The sequence below is a fragment of the Filicampus tigris genome, chromosome 8 (genome assembly GCF_054856515.1).
Source record: "Filicampus tigris isolate MCC_2025a chromosome 8, RoL_Ftig_1.0, whole genome shotgun sequence".
NCBI lineage: Eukaryota > Metazoa > Chordata > Actinopteri > Syngnathiformes > Syngnathidae > Filicampus > Filicampus tigris.
This window is the reverse complement of record NC_141224.1, coordinates 14625207-14633222: the sequence shown is the minus strand read 5'-3', so window position 1 is coordinate 14633222 and position 8016 is coordinate 14625207.

Here is an 8016-nt window from a genome sequence, read left to right as displayed (position 1 = left end):
GCATTTTTAGCCGTCTTTGAGAGTGAATGAGTTAAGGTGGACATAGAAAAATTACTTACATTTTTATACAAATAATCTGTGGAGTGCCTGCCCGCCTACCATGCGTGAAATTGACCAAGGAAATCTCATGTTAGCTGACTATTTCTGAAAATATCATATCTGTGATGTATCTAAACAACTATGAAAAAGTCAAATTAACGGGTCAATTAAAAGATTAAACAAATGTCTTTTTAAACATAATGTGCTTAGTAGGGCTGGGCGTATTTTCTTTAAAATGAGAAAAAAATAATTGAAGATCAAATGCAAAACTGTTAAATGGATTAAAGTTAAAACATTAATGAAACACAACTATCAAGAGGAAAAATACCACTCAAAATATCTGGTAGTAAAACACATTTTTGTGCTCCAAATTTCTTCATAAGTGCTTGTAATTGTATCACAAATCTAACATCAAACTGTAGCCTCTGCCTACAGCACGCAAAATGCCGGGGTCAGGGTTCGCTCTTTAGTCATTATAACGAGTGCAATTTCTTTTTATATTGATCAGGTGTCTATCACGATATTGATACTGAATTATTACCAAAAGTCATATTTTTTTCTGCCCCAATCAATTTTCCACCTTTCTCTGGGAAGCCAACAATGAGGCGCTCTAAAGCGGCCACGTCAGCAGACTATCCAAAAGGGAGGTGCATTTTCAGGTGTAGGCATGGCTAGCTAGCTAACTGCACAAGCTTGAGTCGCTTGAGTGAAAATAGCACTCAGAGGGAAAAATATACTTCATTCCTTGTAGGACCTTTGAGTTTTGATTTTACTATACTGACATGAATCAAAGCTAAGCGCTTCGACCGCACACGTCAGGCTTGCTTCCTAACGTTCTATCCATGACGTACTCTCGCCTTTGAAGCCCTCCATAGGGGACGATGTTGCAGAGTGTTGAATTTGAAAAGGTTTCAGCGTTTTGGCCGCTTCACACTTCCATCATGCCTAATTGGACTGATGACCCGCAGCCGCAACGTGGTCGTTTTGTGGTCGTCATTGGAGACGACTGATTGATTGACTCCCAAAATGAATCCAGTACGCTCAAAAGAGAGACGTGGAATGTTTCTCTGGGCCCTGAGGACCACAAGGTTGGAGATCGGCTTCACTGCAGCCTACATTTCAAGCTCCGTGCCACAGGATGACAGTTCTCTCATTTGCAAATGACAAATTATGTAGAATTTTACGTGTAAGTTTTACAGCATTGGCTTCATCACCAAGACTTTTTGCTCTCTCTCTTTGATGGAAGCCCCAAGCTCACTTAAACATTGCACATTTTGATGTAATGAGGCAGAACACATGCCAAAGTAAAGACCACTGTAGCACACATCGACTTTAAATCCAAGCTAGAAACACAAACTTAACTATTGAGGAAACACCCTGATGCCCGTTACACTTATTTTGCATCTTATTTTAACAATGGTTAAGCACGTTGTGTTGTGGGTAGCACATCTGCCAAACAGTCATGAGGCTTTGGGTTCAAATCAGACTCAGGCTCAGACGCAGTTTGCTCCACCCCTCACCCCCCACCCCCACCCCCATTAAAAAAACCCAAAAAAAAGTATTTTGTATCAGGCAAACCTTATATTTTGTATAAATAAATTATAATGTTATGAATTACACACACCATTCCAGTTGAACCTGGAAAACAGAAGTAATCTAAAAGTCTCACACGTTTCGGATGATTAACATTGTTTAACCAATCAGAAGCTGCCATCCTAAATTAAGTTTGAAGACCCACGTAAACAACACTTTTCGCCAATTAGAGCCATATTCTCCCATGAAGAGGGAAAAGGTGCACAGCTGGGTAATTTTCTGGCTGTGCATTCTCACATCACGTCATTTATGCACTTTTGTGCCAGATAGGCACTCTGGGTGCAGTAACACTAAAATGTGGGCGTTTCCTGTTAAATCTGGCTTTGTGTGTTTGTCCTGAAGACTGAATCACATTTCCTCTTATGCATGTTAGAGACTGTTGTGAGTTAAGCGCATCTGGGTTTGTTGGGAGTTAAGCACATCTGGTTTTTTTTGCAAGGACCTGTAGCAAAGGTTTTATTAATCAATAAAAATATGACAATAAAATAAATGAACAACTGGTTTTCTTTTTTTGTATAATCAAGAGTTTTTATTTCTTCATTTCAGATTGTGTATAGCAGCAAATTGTATTTTCTTGACTATAGGAGAAAGCTAAAAGGATTTAAGGAAAGGATATAACGTGATATACAATTCTGAGAACATTTATTATGCAGGCTTCAAAAGTCAAAATCAAAACGCAGGAATCTATTGTGAAAACAAACAATTGACATTACTTATATTACAAATATTTTATACTGTACTTTTAACCAGAGCTGGGCACTTGATCCTTTTTTGCCAGTCCGGCCGCGACCCTCCACCCTTGACCTGGGTACGCTTCCGGCCGCGACCCTCCGGCCATATTCATAAACATTGTCAGCCCCCACCCCCCGCCCCAAAAATGGGTCGGTCCGGCCCAGGGATGGACTGCCCAGCTCTGCTTTTAACCTTATAGGCCACTCCACCTGGCTGACAGTGTACAGGGCGTGATGTAAGGTAATTCATGTTTCAGGTTCAGTTTAGCGAATACATTTTCTATCCACAATCCAGACGTTTATTCATTTGCCAGCAATTTTCCTGTCCAAAGTTGGATGCGCTCAGCACGGAATTTTAATAACACCCCCGTCACCCGTTACTATTGCGAGGGTGGTCATGCACTGACCCCAGCGAGCCTATTTCTGTTTACGCAATGTTAAGCACGGCATAGTTGTGTATACTGCGCCTCCGATCTCCCTGATTTTTATGCAAATGAGGGATGCCACTAGGATTGGCTAGGGAAAGACTATTTCCATCCCACAACGGCGCACAAAGGTGTAACATCCCGGCGCAAAGTTGAACAAAATACCAAATGAAAGAACTCCACCCATGCGTACAGTTGGTTAGGTTAATTCATTATAGATAGATAGATAGATAGATAGATAGATAGATGGATTATTTGAATTCATTACAAATCATCCCCCCATAAGTTTAACAATATTTTATTCTTTTATTATTCAAATAATAATATTAATAATAATAAAATTAATGACAAACATAACACTGGACAAACCAATGATATAAATTTGTGAAAAAATATTACATTTGGCGCGGCACGGTGATCGACTGGTTAGCACGTCCGCCTCACAGTTCAGAGGTCGTGGGTTCGATCCCGGCTCCGGCCTCCCTGTGTGGAATTTGCATGTTCTCCCCGTGCCTGCGTGGGTTTTCTCCGGGCACTCCAGTTTCCTCCCACATTCAAAAAACATGCATGGTAAGTTGATTGGATACACTAAAATTGGCCCTAGGTGTGATTGTGAGTGCGGATGTTTGTCTCTGTGTGCCCTGCGATTGACTGGCAACCAATTCAGGGTGTCCCCCGCCTACTGCCCAAAGACAGCTGGGATAGGCTCCAGCACGCCCCGCGACCCTTGTGAGGATAAGCGGTACAGATAATGGATGGATATTACATTTGGCACACTGTGACATCAGAGGTTTCGTCCCGATGCCACCGATAATGTACATATGCACGTTCTTATTGACCTCAGATATGACTGAACTCTCCCATCTATCCTTTTTATAAGTCATAGGTAGTCCGTGAGCACTCAAGGTTTGATCAACCCTATTTGAGTGCTTCATTCCTTCACAGTTTGATGGCTGTCAATCATAAGCAGACTGCAGGAGATTGATGTTATGTTATGATTACGGCATCCATAGAAGATCAAACAGCATTCACCACATATTCTGGTCATCACTAATCAGCTATCCACAAATCTCAATATATGTTGAGAGTTTGACATCACATAAGAGCGTACCCTCATAATTCAGAGATAAATGAGTAAAGACATTTATTCAGTGAAACTTTACTCTGCCAACTCCTGCCCACCAATGTTGACGATGACAGACAGCTTTGAGCAGCAAAGGAAATTTTCCAGCGTTCTAGCCTGCGCCTTGAGATTTGCATGAATCTGGCATCTAGTGGTACAACGTGGTGTTTTTCTTTCCATGTGCTGTTAAACTGCGCTCGAGACGTGGGACAGTGCAGCACTGGCAGCCAGCGGAGGAGAGTGTTTTGTGTCCTGGCGTGAAAAAAAAAAGAGAGAAAAAGGGAAGGAGGGAGGTGGCTGATGTCAGATGGTTGTGCTGCCGAAAGCTGACTGAATGTTTGTGGCCCGCGACGCATTGGCCTGTCGAAAGGCCAGAGTTTTGTTCTTTATTGGCTGCCATTTGCCATTAAATCATAAACCTTGCAAGATTAATTCATTGGAGGCTGCATACTGCAGAATGGGGAAATAGACTTCAGCAAACGCTTTGAAGCGTTTTACTTTCATAAAAGGAATGTGAATGAAAAACAAGCACTCAGAGGACACAGAGCGCAGAGGAGGAAGCAGAGCAAATGACTGCTTGATCTCTGGAGATAGGAGAATCTCTGATTTTTTAAGCTTCTTTTGATTGTAAAACAGAAAGGTACCCAGAAGATATGTGCCACATGGAAGCCTGCATTGCGGCTCAATTTAAAAAAAGAAAAAATGTCATATTCTTCTTCAGGTCAACTTAATCAACAGTGCCTCAGCTGGCTGCAATCAAGTATGTCCATAAGTTTTGCACTAACTGCTTCACAACAAGATCAACCGTCAGCTCCATTCAGCAGAATTCTTGGTATTTATCAATTAGTCGTGGAAGTTAATCTGTTTATAGTGAAGTCAGAGATGGCGTAATAATGATGTCGTCTGACTTCCGTGCAGGCAGCGTGTGTCCAATTCCCACTAAGTGACAGTGTGAAAGATTGTCAGGAGTTTGACTGATGGCCATTGCTGGGTGTAGTTGCCTTTGTTATAGGTATACCCTCCCCATAACGCAGAACTTGAATGGAAAAAATGGATGGATAGATAGATAGATAGAATATTATCCCGTAGAATATTATCCCGTTATCATTTCTGTCTGTCTATCTATCCATCCATCCATCCATCTAGCTATCTATTTATTTTTACCTTATTGGATTTGTCTGGATTAAAAAGATTACCACATAATTTTTCCAATGGGGCAATCAGGATTTGTATACATAACAAACGCAAACAAAACAGTACAGTGTTATTCCCGTATACAGTATTCATTTGTAGTCCAAAAAAAGTGAAAGTCCCCCCATGTAGTATGAACACTGCATGGCCTATGATGTATCATGTCACCTCTATCTCAGGTGATGACTTCCAATGAAAGGAATTCAGTTAATAGGAACTGGACCCATGCTGCTGCCTTCACTGTCAATGGCTAAACTTTGTTTAGAAAATGTTACCTTGAATTTGCCATGTTTAATTTAATTACAGTATTGTAGATGCCAGACCGGAATTAAACTTGGTTTGAAATTAGAATGGCTGAAACTGTAAGTGATAGAGATATTTTTTTAACAAATAAATACAGTATTTTTCATGATGTCAGCTGTATTGACCTGAATTGTCACCAGGATCTTAAAAAAAAAAAAACTTGTTGTAGAAAAATATATAAACAATTCCCACAGTCGGAAAAAAAAAACCTTGTTGGCGTTTAAAAAAAACAAAAACATCCTTTTAAGAGCAGAAAAAGAAATCCATAAGTTTTCCTCCTGTCCTCTTTGATGAAACACTGATGACCCCTTGGAGATAGTGTTTATAATACTGTCAGTCTCCTTGACTGGTGTCAGCCTTGCTGTTATCTTAGCCTTTCAAGGATTAATATACCTTTTCAAGTTTAATGAGATAACAGACCTGGGGGAGTTCTCCCTGCTGTGTTCAAAGACTGTCCGGCTTTAGGGACTGCTTTATCTCAGCCACTGATTGACGCGGCCGATACTGAGGAATCTTCCGATGTAACCACACCATTGAGGGAACAGGCTGGACAAACTTGGCCTCTCGTGTCTGTGAGAATAACCATCACTGCGGCTCTGGCGTCACAGGGTTGCCGTCTCTTTGCTTTGATTGCAGTGACCAGGCACTTTTATATGCCTTTGCCTCTCTCACACCGTCCAGTACAGAGACCATAAAACTAGTCTGCCGCACTCCAAATGGTTGGACAAGCTGTGCTTGTAAGTGTTGCCTGACTGCACTGCTGGCTGAAATGACATCCCGAGGGCTTGCAAGAAACAAGATTTCTTCCGCCGCTGAATGCCAGCAGACCATCGGGAGATCCAGCATGGAACCGCTTTGTCAGTTGTGGGTTGTGACCATGGACCATTGGGATTTGTTTGGTGTAATGTACATGATGTGACAAATGATATGCAATGAAATAACCAGAGCAGGGCACTTTACCCTTTTTCCGCCCGCGACCTGGTTACCCTTCCGTCCTCGTCCCTCCGTCCTTATTCACAAAAATTATCGTCCTCCGACCTGTCCGTCCTCATCCTTTGAAAGCACTTCCGTCCTTTTTAAGAGTTGTCGTCCTCCGTCCGACCGTCCGCAAAATGGGCCTCCATCTGGGGACTGACGTGACTGTCCGTTCGTGGGATAGAATGCCCAGCTCTGGAAATAACTAATAATAGTAGCTAGCTTTTCAATTTTTTTTCAAGTTTTGAATTTTTGAATTTTTTCAAGTTTTGAATTTCTTGACATTAAAACATTAGCTCTACAATGATCCATTTTCTCCAACCACAGTACTTTGACTAACTGACTTTTCTTTGCTTCCAATATAACCAACCACAAAAATAGTCCATAGTTTCTGATTCATTTGCAAACCTCATGATTGAAAATAAATTTAAACAAGCTAGCAGGTACATCAGTAAAGAAAAACAGAATTGATTAGGTTTTTGCTCCTAACAGTAGTGCTAAGCAGAATTCATCGGGAACAATTATTTGTCTAATTCCCTATGTACTAGGAATGTCAAACTCATTTTTGTCATGGGCCACTTTGTAGTTATGGCTTCCTTCAGAGGGTCGTCTATCATTACCATGGTGAAACCAAATAAATGTTTAATCATCTCCAGAGCTGGGCACTTGATCCTTTTTTGCCGGTCCGGCCACGACCCTCCACCCTTGACCTGGGTACCCTTCTGGCCGCGACCCTCCGGCCATATTCATAAACATTGTCAGCCCCCGCCCCGTACCACCCCCCCCCCCAAAAAAAGAAAAACCTCTGTGATTGACGTCGCCGCAGGAGAGATGCTAACGGCAGAGGCTTTTTAAAGATTAGCTGGCTAATTTACAATTCAAACCCGCTGTGGACACGTTTTAAATGCCAGTAGTACTTACCCAACTGCTTGTGCTTACTTGCATTGCGAGCCCCGGGGTTGGATTTGTAGTATTGTATGTATAATTAATTGGGTCCAACAGACGGCCAGCAGTCTCAGTCAACAAGTTACTTATTTTCCACACTTCCCCTGCTCACACTTCCCGGCCTTCAAAATAAAAGCATACCAGCAAACCACTATACACAGTAGGTTTGCTACGGTGTATTTCCGGAAGTAGGGAAGACGAGATAGAAGAAGTGCATGAATTCCACCTTGATGTGCTGCGCGCAGCTTGACTATACTCATGGACACAAGTTGTTTTGAAACAGTTACGTTCCAAGTCGGGGGGCGTCACTTCAAAAAGACAGCGACAACAATGTATATCGTGCCTGCTACAACCATAAAGGGACCGAGATGACTAGACAATGCATTTTATTTTATTGCGAAAACAATCTGAAAGGTGGCAGCTAAGGTGGAACGTGGGTGAGTAGCTTCTTTTTACACATACGCCACTACCAAACTAGTTTGCTTTGCAGCAGCAACGAGTTGCATGGTGCATTCTCTCCTCCGTGTGTTAAACTGTATGTCATCGCAACATGTGACATAATGGACCGATCCGCGCAGCAACAATTCCTGATGGGTGCGTAGCATGTGTTGCAGACCTTACACCAACAGCACAATGTGTCGGTCATGTGAATCAATGCAGCAGTTGCGGGAGTAGAAAGAAGCCTAAAAAG